The 18,201-nt window shown below is 31.8% G+C and overlaps 1 pseudogene; it reads right to left on the bottom strand.

The window, feature by feature from the left end:
* LOC120595028 (RNA-binding protein EWS-like) overlaps positions 1-18,201 on the bottom strand; it is a 136,457-nt pseudogene that overhangs the window by 117,412 nt on the left and 844 nt on the right.

The raw sequence follows: 18,201 nt of genomic DNA, 5'->3' as shown, positions 1-18,201 counted from the left end.
TATAATATACCTAAATATATCTAAATAAATCCATATATACATGTGTTATATGGATTTATTTATATATGCATATATTCTAACAAATGGACAATAAGTGACAAATATAATTGTATATATTTAAAGTGTACAATGTGATGATTTTATTATATGAATAATTATTAACTTTGAGATAATTAACACATCCATATCAAATTAAGATCTACCTTCAGCAAATTTCAAGTATACAATACTATATTATTAACTATGGTCAAAATACTGAACATTAGATCCTCGGAACATATTCATTTTATAACTGAAAGTTTGTAGCCTTTGATCTATATCTCCTTATTTTCCCCTTCCCCCAATTCCTGGTAACCACTGTTCTATTTTCTGTTTCTATGAAATTGGCCATTTTATATGTACAAGCAATGCCATAAAATATCCTTCTCTATCTGGCTTATCTCACTTAGTATAATGCCCTAAGGGTTCAACTATGTTGTTGCAAATAGCTGGGTTGTCTTCTTTTTCATGGCTGAATAATATTCCATTATTTATATACACCACAGTTTTTTAAATCTATTCATTCATTTAAAGACATTTACATTGTTTTCATATCTTGGATATTGTGAATAATGTGGAAATATGCATAGGAATTTAAATTATCTCTTCAAGATACTAATTTTGTTTTCTTTGGCTACATACCCAGGAATGGGATTGCTGGATCAAATGATTGTTCCGTTTTTAATTTTTAAGAAACATACTGTTTTTCATAATGGCTGAGCTAATTTTCATTCCCACTAATAGCACACAAGGATTCCCTTTTCTCCACATCCTCATTAACACTTGTTATCTCTTTTATCAATAGACATCATAACAGGTATGAGGTTATATCTGACTGTGGTGTTGATGTGCATTTTTATGATGACTAATGATGTTCAGCACCTTTACATTAACCTAGTTGCCATTTGTATGTCTTCTTTGGAAATATGTCTGTTCAGTTTCTTTGCTCACTTTTAATTGCATTATTTGCTTTTTTTCTATTAAGTTGCAGATGACATAATTTTATATACAGGAAACCCTAAAGACTCCATTAAAGAAAAACAAAACTGCTAGAACTAATAAATGAATTCAGTAAATTCGCAGGATACAAAATCAACATACAAAATCAGTTGCATTTTTATATATTAACAAACTATCTGAAAAAGAAATTAAGAAGGCAGTCCCATTTACAATAGCATCAAAAACAATAAAAACCTTAATAAATTTAACCAAGTTGGTGAAGGACCTGTACTCTGAAGAATATAAAATGGTGAGAGGAATTAAACACAATTAAATAGAAACCTTTCCAGTATTCATAGGTCAGCAGAATTAATATTGTTTGTGCATACTACCCAAAGCACTCCACAGAGTCAATGCAGTCCCTTTCAAAATTCAATGGCAGTTTTTACAGAAATTGTAAAAGCAATTCTAAAATTTGTATGGGACCAGAAAAGACCTCGACTAGCCAAAAACAGTCTTAAAAAAAAAGAACAAAGCTTGAGGAATCACACTTCCTGTATTCAAAATATGTTACAAAGCCATAAAAATCAGAAGAATATGGTACTGGCATAAAAACAGGCACATCGATTAATGGAGCAGAATGGAGAACCCAGAAATAAACCTGTGTGCATACTGTTAACAAAATTTGACAAGGATGCCAAGGACATACGATGAAGAAAGGATATTCTCTTATAAATGGCATTGGGGAAACTTTGTATCTACATGAAAAAACTCCTGGAAGAAAACATAGAGGGAAAGCTCCTCAACAATGGTCTTGACAATGATTTTTTGGATTAAACACCAAAGCACAGGCAATAAAAGCTAAAATAAACATGTGGAACTACATCAAACTAAAAATCTTCACAGCAAAAGAAATAATAAACTGAAAAGGCACTTTTAGAATGGGAAGATATATTCGCAAGTTATATATCTGATACTTAATTTCCAAAATATATACATATATTTGTTTATACATCTGTATCTATGTATATATGTGTAGTACATATACATATATATAATCTATACACTTATCTGTACACATAGCTCAATAAAAAGTTTTTGTCAAAATAAGAATAAATCCATAACTTTATTTAAAATGTGAATATTTTTTATTTAATTTATTGGCATGACATTGGTTAATAAAATTATATATGTTTCAAGTGTACAATTCAATAATACGTCATATTTCTATTGCATTGTGTTTTTACCCCCCAAAGTTAAATTTCCTTTTGTTACCATATATTTGACCCTCTTTACCTTTATATACCCACCCTCCCCCTTTCCTTCTGGTAACCACTAAACTGTTTTCTGTGCCTATGAGTTTTTGTTTGTTCATTTGTTGCTTTTGGTTTTATACCCCACATATGAGCGAAATCATGGTTTTCAAATATTTCTGTCTGACTTATTTCACTTTGCATGATTATCTCAAGATCCATGCATGCTGTTGCAAATGGCATTATTTCATCTATTTTTATGGCTGAGTAATATCCCATTTTATACATGTACAACACCTTCTTTAGCCAATCATCTATCAAAGGGCACTTTGATTGTTTCCATATCTTGGTCACTGTGAATAATGTTGCAGTGAACAGTGGGGCACACATATCTTTACAGATAGATGTTTTCAAATTTGGGGGGTAGATACCCAAAAGAGAGATTGCTGGGGCATATGTTAATTTTACTGTTAAGTTTTTGAGGAACCTCCACACTGTTTTCCATAGTGGCTGTGCCAATCTACGTTTCTACTACCAGAGGTTTTTTGTCTACAACCTCTCCAAACTTGTTATTATTTGTCTTGTAGATACTAGCCATTCTAACAAATGTGAGGTGGTATCTCCTTGTGTTTTGATTTGCATTTTTCTATTTGATTTTTTTTTAATTTTTGAGTTATATGAGTTCTTTGTATATTTTAGATATTAAGCTGTTATTGGAGGTGTTGTTTGCAAATGTCTTCTCCCATTTCGATGGCTGCCTCTTTTTCTTGTAGATGGTTTCTTTTGCTGTGCAGAAGCTTTTTAGTTTGATGTAGTCCCATTCATTTATTTTTGCTTTTATTTCCCTTGCCTTTGAGGTCAAATTCATAAAATCCTCTCTAAATCCAAGGTCCATGAGTTTAGTACTTATGTTTTTGGCTATGCAATTTATTGTTTTAGGTCTTATAGTCATGTCTTTGATCCATTTTGAGTTAATTTTGGTCTATGGTGACATATATTATATTCTATTTTAAAAATATAACTTTAAAATCTTGAAGGAGAGAAAATAAAATGAACTCTGCTGTTCTGTAGTAGTATCAAATAGCTACCATCTGATAGCTCACAGCACTTGGCCAGTCTTTCAAAGAATTGCAGTCTGCTTCTGTGAGATTAAAAAGAAAACCAAACAAAAACTATGCAATGGCACATTTCATAAATTTTATTTTGACTTTATCATAAAGATATACATTAAATTTAATTAAATTATAATCACATATATTTATATTAAACTTCAGTATTTGAAAGAAATACTGCATTTTAACACAATTGCACTTATCTAGTAACCTTATGCTGTTTCAAACTGTTCTTCGATTTAACTATCTGTTTTTACTGCCATGCAAACATGTTTTGATAATAAAAATTTTGAAAAAGCAAGTCTTCCAGTCAGCCATCCTGATTTTTCTGATTCAGCCCTGAAAAAGCAAGAAAATTTCTGTCTCTTTATTATTGGACAGAGTATTAGATGACTAGTTGGACTCATTTCTATTAGAAGTGATGTTGTCAATTTTAGGAAGCTGGAAAACGGAATAATAAATAACCTCGATTAGAGAAAAGCATTAGTGGAAAAAGATGAGGAGAGCTGCTCCATGTGATCAGACATTGGTTTTTACATGTTAATATCTTTTCCAATTTCTTACCTAGACCATTAAAGAAATAAATATTTTTTCTGAAAATATATTGATTTTAACACACCTTAACATGTCTTCGATAGTTATTTTTAATAATAAATACTTTAACCAGGGTTCAGAAAACTGGAGATACACAATTCCTTCAATCTTATAAATTTCTTTCTCACCATTCTTGTCAGCCTAATCACCTTATTGCCACCAAGCGTCCTTGATCTAGGTCAGTCAGGATGTAGCCAAGGGATGTCAGAGCTGCTGTGGTCAGGAAGTGGACGGTAAACGGGAAGTAAGCAGGATGTTTGTCATATAAACTTAAATATACCATAGGCATATATTTTCTGTTAATTAAAACTATGTGGATAACACAGATTTGACCGTAGCTCTGCTTCTTGCATATAATGCATGTATCCTGAAAGAACTAGGCAGATTGGAGCTGGAATATTCCAGCAAATACAATCATTCTAAGTTAGTGACCTGAGGAATTGGGCATGCATCCTAAACACAGTATGAGAAATTATTACTCTGTAGTAATGATTTCAATAATACATTATACTCATTTTACCACTCAAAACACCAAAAGAAATCTGTATGTGTAAATAATAACAAAGCAGCAACATGGTTAAAATATTGTTTCCCCATTAACTTTATGTTGCATAATACTTACATAATGCTGTCAAAATGCTTACTTACAATGACTGGTAATGACTACAATAACATTTTATTCAATGCTTTAATTTTTCTCATGAATCACCCAGACCAATGTAATTGTATTGTTGACACTGTGGAATAAAAAGGTCATGCACAAATGGAATGAGTCTTCTTAACCTGGCCATGTTAAACACTTCTATGAAAGGATCTTCTGAATAGTTTTACCTGAATGGATCTTATTATCAGCTCTCTGAGGGAATGTAAAGAGTTTGGTAAATGTATACATTAAACTAAAAACTGTAGGACTGATAGTTCTACAAAACAAAAAAGGGATTAAGAAAGGTTTGCTGGGTTTAAAAGTGCTATCTTAATCACTATAAAATATTTATTCCTATCACATTAATAGTTTTACACTAAGATATTAAACATAAATAATAAATAGTGGGTTACATTTAGTTACATAACACATTAATGAAAGATTCCATGTAAGTCAATGGCTGCATGGAAAGATTTTTGAAAGGTCACTGGGGACTGTAATTATGGTATACATTTCAACAACCATGCAATGAGACAATGTTGATTTGCACTACAGAGAAAAAGCAATTATGAATAATAATATCAAAACCTTTTTAAACAATATCTAAAAGAGATTTATTATCTTTAAAATGCAGTGAGAAGACAGGATAAAATATGCCCTATCTGAATTTCTGTCCAAAATTTAGAAAATTTTCAAAAACAAATCTACATCGAGAGGGTAAGATAAATAAACTTTTATAGACTCTAGAAATAAATTAAAGTGTAGATTCTCCAATAGGCAAGAAGTAAACACAAATGTATTTTTTTTCTTGGCTTCGAATACCTGATCCTTTGAGATTACTGAAATTCTGAGGAGCATGATGATTACCCTAGACTAGAACTAAAGATGACTGCAGACCTAGAACCTCTCCTGGCAAATTACAAACCAAAATAAGGAAATGAGGGAGTCAAATTCAGAATGTACATTTTGTGCAGTAATATGCAGCCATTAAAAATTAAGATGCTGAAGACCTCATGATAATTTAGGCAGTACTTGTGCTATAATTTTATGTTTAAAAATAACAACATAAAATAAGATATCAAATTATAAGTAGAACGGAACTAATGGAAAGAGGCACACTAAAATGTTAACAATAAATGGCTTTGGGTCATGGGAGAAAGCGTATTTTCTTCTCTATTAGTAATATTTTCTCTAGAAGTGTTTTTAATAATTATTAAATACTTATATATCTGTATTAACTATATATTAGATATATATTAAATACTTATGTAACTAAAATTTCTCAATGTTGCTTCTAAAAATACAACAGACTGCTCAAATATATTACAGTTACAGAAAGAGAAAGGAAATCAGCAATAATGTTAGAAGAAAGTATTCCAGTTTGAAACAGGTGAAGGTTAAATTAGGTGGACAACTTATTAGAGATACCTGAGTCCCAACCTGGAAAATGGTCATCCCATTAATATATTCACATTCCATACTTACTATTCTGAAAGGTGCAACATTTAACAGAAGTCATACTTTTTTGGAAATTCATGTCTTATAGTGGTATGGTGGAGAAAATGGGGAAATAGAGCAAGGAGATAGGAATCATAAGGCAAGATGGTTATGGAGGCTAGAAGAGTAGGGAGCACAGTGGTAAATACATTTGTCGGTTACACCTTAATGGGATGATGAGATTTAAGCAAAGCTTTGAGGGAGGCGAGAGGGTTAGTCAAGTGGATATTTGGCAGAAACTATTTTAAATAAATTGGCATTCTGCTTACTTTTTGGAAGCTTATGGAATTCTGGTAACTAATGCAAACAAGTGCTTGACTTCTTCAGAATACTTACACAAATGACCCCATAGCACTCATATTAAATTTTAGTTTCTATTCTGGGTTGCTAGCTGAAATTATTATTCTATTAGGATTTCATTCTATGTTATTATGTTATTAGCACTTTGGGAGTTACCCAGAGAAACTGTTCAATGATAACAGCCTCATTAATGCCTCTAGTGAAACACTTAAAAAGTTCTTTATTGATCTTGGTTCCAAATATATCAAAATGCTGTATTACAGTCTGTTGAACTATTCACCCTATGGGCATTTTCAGGTGAATAAGCTCATTCCCAGTTCAAAGGTCATTGTTCTTGAGCTCCAGGTAGAATAAAGAAGTAGCAAAACTGACTTACCTCGAAGATATAGGTTCACTTTTTTTATACTTCTTAGTCATTTTTTATATTTACTTTTATTTCTACATTATGACTATGCTACTGGTCATTTATTTGTCTTTAAAATATTAATGTTAAAATATATACACATACAGAGTAAGGAAACCTCAAGAATAAAAATTTCAATGAATGTAAAGTTTGCTGTATAAAAGCCCCAGGTCCTAATTCACTACTCTAAGACTAGTTCAATTCACAAGTAAATAAGTGACTTTTTTTAATTGGTTTTCAGGTTTTGATCTAGAGATCTTGAGTGACTTTTATTCTCACTCAACTCAATAGGTGAAGACCATTTAAATAATGGTTTATCATAAAATACTTATAAATTTTCTTCATATGACTAAAGTAAAGCCACACTAATTTATAAACAATTACTTTATGTTTATTATTGGGACACATGATATGCAAGTCTTCCTGGTTCTGATTCAAGTGCATCATAACTGTAATACGTGCAGTTTGCAAACTGAGGCTTCCATATGACATTTCCCTATCAAAGGAAGGGCGATAAAGAGCATATAATATTCTAGCTATTTCCTAGAAAATTACTGAAATCACTAACGTAAAGTTAATAAAATAAAAGATTATTTAAATGTCTCATTTCTATACACATAATATTCTGACTTCATGAAGAGTAAGAGGATCGACAGAAAATGAACTGAAGGTAGATAGCATTAAATGATTTACAAGGGTATACATAAATGAATATTTATGTACCATGATACATAATAATGTACATGATAATGTTTTTATGACATATGGTTAGGGCAGTCATAGTGCCTAGTATTTTACTATATGAGGCAAAAATATATTTAATTAAATATTTTGCATAATTTCTTATTCAGTATATTGGTTAAAAATGTATTCATACTAAAATTAACTGAATTTTGCCCTTTTTTCTTTCTAACATAAATGTAAGCTCATATTTCTATGTGTTGTCCTCTGTGTATTTTGATTGAAGAGCAAAGACTTTGAATGGAATAAGGTCATACAGTTCACTCTGAGCCTGTGACCAAGGTCATTCCCTCATTCCTACTCCAATATAAAATAACCTATGTGAGTAAAATAAGACTTAAGTAAAATTACTATGTTATATATTACATTTGGCAGAACTGTAGAGAACTTCAATTCTTCAGCATTTGTGGTTCCAAAGTTTATCACTATTGAAATCAGGAAGGTATATAAAAAATCCCAAATTAAAAAAACAAAACAAAACAAAACATTTTCTTATTATCCATTCAGTTAGATCTGCCATGTGTTGAACAGATTTTTATGGTTTTTTGTTTTGTTTTTTTTACCTAAAACCTTCTTTTCAGCTGTTATGCTTTGAAGGTTGTTCCATTGACCTGTCCAAAATTTTTGAGATGAAAATAGACTCATATTTTCAAAAACTAATCTAATTAGTCTGGCTCAGTATTTTTTGCCAACATTTATTTTGGCAAAAGTAAATAAGCCTATATTATACAGTTATAAATTATATTGAAAAATAATCTATAACAAGCTAATAATTGTTAAAAATCCACTCTTCACTCTTCTAAAACACCAACAAAATTCAGTTAAACTCATTTTGAGAGGCAGATCTGTGGACAAAAAAAGAAGTTTTCATGAACTAAGAATATGCTCCTCCTCTTAATTGATTACTCCAACTCATAAAAATTGTACAGTAAATGAACTGTACATATTTCATTGTATTGCTATAAAAGGGATTCATAGAAGGTGACTAGATTCTATTTTATTAGTGTTCAAAGGTCATAGGAAAAAAATTGGAGATAAATTTAAAAATACGTATATCCCCAAAGTCTCTATTATAAAACAGTAAAAACTCACACTAACAACAGAAAGTTTAAATTTTAACCATATGCTCAGAGCTCACATATGATCTTTAGTTTTTGTGCCAAACACTTTTATTTCTAAAAGCTTTTTTCTTTTCTAAATGAAAATAAAGTATTCTGATATATAACTAGAATTGAATAAGGCACACATATTTGCATTGCTGGGATTTTCTTCCCAGTGTCAAGACAATTTCTTGTGGAATTACAAAGCCTAGTGCTTTGCTGGCCTCTATTGTCGTCATCTCGGTATAACACTTCTGCACATGATGTCTAATTTCATTTTGATTATTTTTCAAGGAAGAAATTATATATAGTCTAAAGTTTTAAAAATGCCACAGACGAATCTACTTGCTCTCAGATTATACAAAGAAAACTAAGTAACTAATAAAACTAAGTAACTAATATTTCAAGTAACTAATATTTACTAATATTTACTAACTAATATTTACTTGAAATATTAATGACATAAATGATTGTCAGACAGCTGGCATATATTTATGTCAAAAAAAATCTCATCCCTTAGTTTTCTTAGTTTTGTAAATGAACGAGATATTGCTTCTTGTCTCAAACCATATATGTTTCTGGAAAATAAACTAAACATAGCCTTGCAGAAATCCTCAATATTCTTCCAGATGTGATGTTAATATCCAATCTGTAATGCTGGAGAGAGATTGTGTGAAATAGTCAATATATACTGACTGCACTGTAAAACACATGCAGGCCATAATTAATTTCTTTAGAGTTCAGAGATCAAGACTCTATCTTCTCTGTGTAGAGATGTTAACAATTTAAATATCAATTTACCAAATTTTAGTCATATAACACAATTCAATTTTTTAAGTAAAAATAATAAGCAAAAGAAACAGATAAATTTAATTTTAATAACATATTTATTAGATCCAATAACCCCCAAATATTACCTTTTCAATACATAGTTAATATGAAAAACATTAATGAAATAATTTACATTATTTTCTTAATGCTAAATTTTGAAATCTGGTGTGTAGTTATTAACGTTTATTCACATTTTAGTTCAGATCAGCCACATTTCAAGTCCTCAATAGCTACATGTGGTTAGTGGCCTCAGTATTTAATATAGGTTTAGCTCTTCTGAATTCAGCAAAAGATTCCTGAAATACATAAGTGCAGTGGGTTTTCTTTCCAGTGACCACTACCTTGTAGAATCTAAAAAGGGAATTTGCACATTGTACGTAGAGAGAGACAATATAATAACAGCTTATGCTTCCAGACAATGCAGAACATGCCACCCATACGATGCAGATAATCCGTTTAACATATTTGAACACCTGTTATGGCACTCTTAATCAGTAAACAAAATAAAGTACTAATTATGAGCATGGACTGTGGTTTCAGCCTGCCTAGATTTGAATCTCAGCTCTACATCTTGTAAGTTTTCGGGTCTGGAGTAATGTAGTTAAACTTACAGTGCTTTAGTATCTTGTTTAGAAAACGAAGAGGGTAATAGTACCTATATTAAAAGGTATATATTAAGATTAAATGTGTGTACAAGAAAGAAAGAAAGAAAGAAAGAAAGAAAGAAAGAAAGGAAGGAAGGAAGGAAGGAAGGAAGGAAGAAAAAGAAAGAAAGAAAGAAAGAAAGAAAGAAAGAAAGAAAGAAAGAAAGAAAGAAAGAAAGAAAGAAAGAAAGAAAGAAAGGAAGGAAGGAAGGAAGGAAGGAAGGAAGGAAGGAAGGAAGGAAGGAAGGAAAAGAGAAAGAGAAAGAGAGAAAGAAAAAAAGAGAGAAACCTTTTCTCATTGATCTTAGATTCCTGAGTTCAGAGAAGATTATAAAATAAAAAAGCAAAATTCTCAGTATATGAGAAGGTATTACATGCTAGGGATAAAAATTTAGAAAGAGGGATAGGTGGATTTGGAAGTTGAGCACGTATTTGCACTTTTTAAAAGGCTGACAAAAGAGAGTCTTCTAGATGGTGATATTTGAGCAAAGACTTAAAAGTTTAAGAAAATGAGCCATGTGTATAACTTGGGAGGGGCAGGAGGGAGGGGTCCAGGTGGAGGGAACAGCAAATGATTCCTGAGTCAAGTGCATGCTTAGTGTTATCAAGAAAGAGTCAGGAGACCTATGAGACATAGACACAGTGAGTGACTAGAAGCCCAGCTGGAGATGTGGGCAGAGAGGAATTGGGTGATCAGATCATAGAAGGTCTTAGAGACTACTACAAAGACTTTAGCTGTTAATCTATTAAGTAGAAAGTCTATGAGATAGAATCCTGTACAGTCCTATGAAGGATTGTAGTTGGCTGCTACTCTCAGAATAAACTTCACAAAGTAAATGAGGAAAGGTGAAAATTAGAAAATGTGTGCACTAACTAGGTAAGAGATAATGATGTCTTTTTCTAGGAAGGTGGTATTAATACTATAGTCACATTCTAGCTCTAGTTTGAAGGTGGAGCAACAGAATTTGCTGACAGATCAAATATAGGGTATGAGAGAAACAGAAGAATCAAGGATGACATTAAAACTTATCTTGTAATTGGAAGTATGAATTTGCCACCTCTTAGATGGGAAAGACTGAAGGAAGATCAGGTTTAAAAGTACAAAAAAGTTCTGTTTGGGACATGTTAATTTTTAGATACCTATTTAGATGTCTTGAGAACTAGAGGCCTGTAAGGTAAGGAGAAAGGAAAAAATAAAAAGCAATTTGGTTTCCTACAAGTAAAGTGAAAGACATTCTCCAAGAAAAAAGAAGTAAGCAGTTGTGTTAAATGTTGCTAATGGGTCAAATAAATGAACATTATTTGACTATTGTGTTAAATACCAGAATCAAGAGAAATTTGCTTTTAGAATAGGAAAAATAAGAATGGGTATAAAGAATCCAGTAAAATAGAAAAAAAAATGTAATTTTGAAAAAAAAAGGAGAAAATTGCTGGAATGATGAGATCAAGTAGATAAAACAGGATGGATCAAGTAGATAAAACAGGATGGATTCTAGTGTGTTAATAGAGACCATGACCTTGGCTAAGATAATCTATAGTAACATAAAGAAAAATGGCATATTTGCATAGATGCATGTAGATTGTAGATGTGATAGGGAACATGTGGAAGTTCTACTCCAAATGCATCAGTTTTATCAGTGAGTAAGGGTGGGAGTGGATGTTGATGGTTGTAGAGAGGAAGTAATATGAACTAGTCATATGGAAGAGTGGATTATGAAGAGTATCATGATTGCTAGGTTGCACAAAGGACTTATGTGAGATTAGGAATAAAACAATAAACCAGGATCAATGCCTCCTTTGACAAATAAATATCTTTCTAGGATCATTACCTCTCCACATATGTGATCATAGACAGTTCACATAAAACACTTTGCCCCTCTAGTTAGAATGCTGTATGAGACTGACAAAAATAGAAATAAAAAATAAATAAATGAAAAAAAGAAGAAAAGAAAAAATGTTTCGCTCTATCTAAACTCAGTTTAGTTCCAGCCCAGAAAAAAACATGTTGTGATTGGAAATTCTTGTGATTTTAAAATATATTCCATTCTAGTTATTAGTTGACCTCTGATCTAAGTACAATTAGGATTTGTGTTCATAAAATTGTCTCAAAAGGAAATTGACACTTCCTTGGTTATAGAAGACATACTGGAAAATTTGTTTATGCTTCCCAAACTTTAGTGATTTGCATAGCACCTTCAAGATTTTCTTCTTATCTGATTGTGTTGAATAGACCCAAGCCAATTTAGCTGTTCAGCAACTGTTGGGTACTTTGTGTAAATATTGGTAGCCTCCGGCAGTTAGAGGTGGATAGGAGCTATGCATCTTCTCTCCCAGGATCTCAATGCCAGCTGGTATGTTACAATAACTGTAAGTCTTATTCCAAATTCTGATAAAGATACAAACATTGTCTAGAAAGCCAATGCAAAACAGCCAAGCAATCTGTTCATATAGGCTTAGTGAAGATCTCAATCTCACTCTCTGTCCTGACACATTCTAGGAAGCACCTTGGTAGGAAGTTTCACTCTGAGGTAGAGGTAGCAGTATTCTGATGACAGGATTGGGCAAACTTCTAGTCAGATTGGTTGGAACAGTATCCATTTAGTGGGGCTCCCTATGTGTGAGAATGTTAGAATTGCTAGTTTCTTATATGATAACATGAAAGTGTGGGGAACAGGTAAAATCTTTCTAGCCAAATCATGTCGTTTAACATGACTCATCTCATTGATAAAAAGTATTGAAAACATCCCTAATGACAATTAATAATTCCTGCCCATACATCTTTCAATAACAATATTAAGTACTATTATTGATTCCTGACTCAAATAGTACAAATGCTAACCAAATACACCTTAGTTATAGTTAAGTTTAACTAAAACAGTCTAATTCACACCGATAACAATAGTCAGTGTACATGAAGTGATGGTTCCTCACTATCCCAATTCAGGGCCAGATAACATTGCATCACACTTGAACCAGTACCCTATGCTATTTGAATATATGTATTATGAGTTATCTCTCTACTTTAATTTTTTCCCGGTCAGTATATAATAAAATGAGAAATCTGAGGAACAGATACCAATTTGAGGAATTCGATTCTGATAATGCACTTTTAATAAATGCACGACTCTTTAAAATGTTCCGAAGACAACCTAAATGACAATGCACTTTGAAATTTTAATGACTTTTTAAATATCCATCAAGGTATATATAGTCTTCAGTATGAAAATTATGTTTTTGCAATAATATAAACATTAGAGCTATCAACTCTGTAGTATTAGTATTATATAGATTAAAACAGAACTATATGTGCCAAAAATATGGAAATAATTTTATATCCATTTGGTATCTTAGTAGAGCACACTTTACACCATATACATTTTTAAAAATTGTAATTACATTACTTTTCCTATAATTTTATTGTGCAAAATCTGTCTCAGCACTCCTTTGACCAAATCTCTGAATATAGAATCAGGGGAATCTGATCTCTCTGGCATGAGTTAATTTTAATTAATGTATAATACATGTCTCCCATAATAATTAGTGATAGAATAAATTTCATTCAAACAGACTTAAGAAACCCTTGGAAAATTCTTCTTATGCCAAATGTAAGCTAGAAAATTTGTCTTTTACTCTTAAGAGTACCAGATTTATTAATTCTGTATAAAAGTAAATAGGGTATTTTTCATGATAATACTTGCTTCTGTTACAGTTTTTATTTTACTATGTATTATATAAATATTCTCTGAAGGATTATTTTCTAGTTACTTTTACCTACTCTATATTATTTAAGTATAAATAAAAATCCTCTTCAACCAGTCAATCATTTAATAATGATTAATTTAAAAGGCCTCAAAACTATTTGAATACAAAATAAAACACATTTATGTCAATAGACCACAAGGTTAAATGTGGTAGAGTATAAACAAAATGAGAGAAAAAGAGGAAGAATAATGGAAATATGGAAAGTGGGAGAGGATGAAAGAAGCAGAAAAAACAGGAGAAGAAAGTAGAAACAGAATCAAGTATGAGAGTATGCTCTTCAGTTGAGTTGGTTCCAAAACTCTATAATTCAAGAATTAAATAAAAATTAACTCAAAATGAATTATATAATCCTAAATGTATAATGCAAAATTGAAAACTCCTAGAACATAACACAGGAGAAAATCTAAATGACCTTGGGTATGATGATATCTTTTTAGATACAATACCAAAAATATGATCCATGAAAAAAATAAGCTGGATTTCATTAAAATTAAAAAATTCTTTGTGAGAGACAGTATTAAAAGAATGAGAAGAAAAAAAATAGACTAGAATAAAAAGACACATCTAATGAAGGACGGTTATCAAAAATATACAAAGAAAAAAAAACTTTGAGATTCACAATCTGATTTTAAAATGGGCCAAATACCTTAACAGACACCTACCCAAAGAAGATACAGACATGGTAAATAAACGTATAAAAAGATGATCCACATTATATGTCATCAGGGAAATATAAATTAAAACAATAATGAGATACCGCTACATATCTATTAGAATGACAAACATCTGGAACACTGACTTCACTAATTGTTGCAGAGAATGTGAAGCAACAGGAATTTGTATATATCGCTGGTCAGAATGCAAAGTGGTACAGCCATTGTAGAAGACAGTTTGGCAATTTTTTTTTTTAAATAAAACCTATTATACTCTTACCATATAAGCCAGGAATCCTGTTCCTTGGTATTTACCCAAAGTAGTTGAAAACCTATGTCCACACAAGAACCTGCACATGGATGTTTATTCAAAAGCTTTATTCAAAATTGCCAAAGCTTGGAAGCAACAAGGATATCCTTAGTAGGTTATGGTAAATAAACTGTTGTAATCCAGACAATGGAATATTATTCAGCACTAAAAAGAAATGAGCTATCAAGCCATGAAGAGACATGAGGGACCTTAAATGCGTAGTATTAACAGAAGAAGCCAATCTGAGAAGGCTACATACAATATGATTTCAACTAATGTATACGACATTCTAGAAAAAACAAAACTGTGGAGACAATAAAAAGGGTTAGTGCCAGGGGTGGCAGAGATGAGATGAAAAAGAAAAAACAGGATTACTAACTCTGCGTGATACTATTATGGTGGATATATGTCATGAATTTATCCAAACTCAACAAATGTAAAACACCAAGTAAATTATAGACTTTAGCTAAGTTTGATGTGTCAATTTAGGCTCAACCTTGGTAAAAAAAAAAAAAAAAAAAAAAAAAAATGTACCACTCTTGTTAGTGATGTTGATAATGGCAGAGGCTATGCATGTGTGGGAGCGGGGTGCATATGGAAAATCTCTGTACCTTCCTCTTAATGTTATTGTAAACCTAAAACTTCTGAACAGAGTCTATAAAAATACTATATTCATAAGAGAGTTTTCAGCAGAGGTAAAAATCTGAGGAGAATAATAGAGGAAGTATCATATCAAAGGACACACGTTTCCTTTTCAGCCCTCTAATGTCTTCATTCCTTCCCCGCATCTTCATCTGTTGACTTTATTTCTTCTTTACCAAGAAAACTGAAGCAATCAGAAAAAGGCTTTTGGAGACTAATACTACTAAATCTATCAACATTCCACATCTGTGCCCGTGCACTCTACCTTCCTCCTCGTTTCTATATAAGCTGAACATGTTTCTGGCCAAAGCTATTTTCTCACTTGTACAATAGCTCCCATGCCTTCTTTCCTATTTAAGGGTAAATGCTGTTCCAGTAATTCTCTCCTCATTCTCATCTTTGTCAGTTCTTCATGTAGCACTGAGAACTACTTGGTTGGTTGGTTGTAGCTACATAAAATTTGTTTTTATTACTCTCATCATTAAAAAATAATCTCTTGTCCTCATATTTCCCTCTAGGACATCTCCATTTCTCTCCTCCATGACAGCAAAATTCCTTGAGAGATTTCTCTATACTTTCTTAATTTCTCCTTTTCTATTTTCTCCTGTACCCACTTTTTTAGGATTTTACCTCATCACCCTCCACAACCTCTAAGTGTTGGCATGTCCCAGGGCTCATTCCCTTGGATGTCCTTTCTAATCTATCTCTCTTTACTCTTCCAATGATCACACCTAACAATATATCTATATGCCCAAATTTATATTGCCAGCCTACCTTTCTCCTGAACACTATATATATAGTTTCCAAATATACATATATATATTTATTTGTATATATGTATATATATATACATATATATATTTATTTGTATATATGTATATATATATACATATATATATTTGTTTCCAATTGCTGTTGTAACAAATTACTACAGACAAGTTTAAAGTAGCACAGATTTCTTCTTTTACAGTTCTGAAGGTCACAAATCTGACATCGCAGCGTCAGTCGAGTTGCTTGCCTTCTGGAGACTTTACGAAAGAATCCATTTGTTCCTTGAATTTTCAGCTTCTGGCAGTTGCCTGCATTCTTTAGCTCATAGCCACAACTTTGTATTACAATGTAACCCTTAAGCTTACATTGGGTTCATATGGATAATCCAGGATAATCCTTCCATCTCAAGATTCTTAATCACATCTATAAAGTCTTTCTTTTTTCCACATAAGATATCACTCACAGATCTAAGGATTAAAATATGAACATCTTTGAAAGGCCATTATTTAGCCTACAACAATATACAACTACCTATTGAAGCCTCTATTTGAATGTCATCTCAAAAATAAAATAGCCAAAACTGAGCTTCTGAGATTCCCTCACAAACCAGCTCCTCTGGTCATAGCAACTTGATTCTTAAAATTGTTTTGATCAAATGTTTGATATCGTCTTTGATTCATTTACTTTTCTAAAAACTCCAAATCCAATACTTTAATAACTACATCTTGTTGGTTCCGTCTTCAAAATTCAGAATTCTATTACTTCTCACCACCTCTAATTACTCTAATTTGGCCTAAGCCACCAATATCTCCTATCTATGGCATAGAAATAGTTTTGCTTCAGGTGCTTTGTAATCTAGTCTCAACACAAAAAGGCAGAATGAACATGTTAAAACTAATACCAAATGATGTTGCTTTTCTGCTTCAAGCCTTCAAATGTCTCCCCATCTCATTTTTAGTAACGACAAAGTTCTTAACAGCCATATGCTCTGCTCCCTCACCCGCACTCCTAGTCTCTAAACTCATTCCAGTTTTCCTCTACCTTTCTCACTTGGATCTAGTCACATTGGCTTTTATGCTGCTTCTTGAACCTGCGAGGCATGATTCTCTCTCACACCTCTGCTCTAGGTCTTCTCCCTGAAGGAATGATTTTTTTCCTATATCGTTATGATCCTTTCCCTTGCTTTTTTCAGAATTTTACACAAATATCACTTCTCAGGATGTCCTTCCCTGGCCTTCTTATTTGAATTATGAACTTTTTTGTACCTAACATTCTCAATGAGTTTTTCTCTTTACTAATTATTACTATTAATTTACTAGATGTTTCCTTTATGTTATTTATGTCCCTCCCCTCCACAAAAATATAAAATCCATGAGAGCAAAAAGTTTTGTGTCTAAGGCCCAATACTGTATGTTCAATACTGAAACAGTGCTTGAATCGTAAGGGCTCATTTAATTAACAAATTAAAAATAAAGATTATTATTTAAAACTTTTGTCTGTGTTATCTTCAATCATAAGGTTGTAGATCCCTATTCATTATAATTTGTTCAATCTTTTAAAAATACCACATATAAAAAAGTGACTTAATACTTCTGACTTGGAGAGTAATGCCTGGAAATCCCTTTCACTATTGTGTTTCTAAAAGTTTGAATAATTTTGTCCCATACCAAATGCCATTGAATGCCGTATATGAAAATTTCTCTAACAATGAAATTATGGCCTATGAAAATACTTTGTAGAAGGCTGTTTTTTTAATATAAAGGGGCGCATTTATTTATGATATTGAATTTCTTCTAGTTCAGAAATATAACCAAATTATGTAAAGTACGAGAATTGCTGGTGTTACTGTTATTTCAGGAGTTGGATTAGAATGAGATAATTGGGCAGTTAGTGATTTTTCCCTTCACCTCAGGCTCCAATACAGATTGTCACTTTATCTGTCTTTATTTCAAATTTATATGTTTGTT

The sequence above is a fragment of the Pteropus medius genome, unplaced genomic scaffold (assembly GCF_902729225.1).
Source record: "Pteropus medius unplaced genomic scaffold, Ma_sr-lr_union100, whole genome shotgun sequence".
Classification (NCBI taxonomy): domain Eukaryota; kingdom Metazoa; phylum Chordata; class Mammalia; order Chiroptera; family Pteropodidae; genus Pteropus; species Pteropus medius.
Note: the sequence above shows the minus strand (reverse complement) of the source record. Positions and strands in the feature narration are given on the sequence as shown.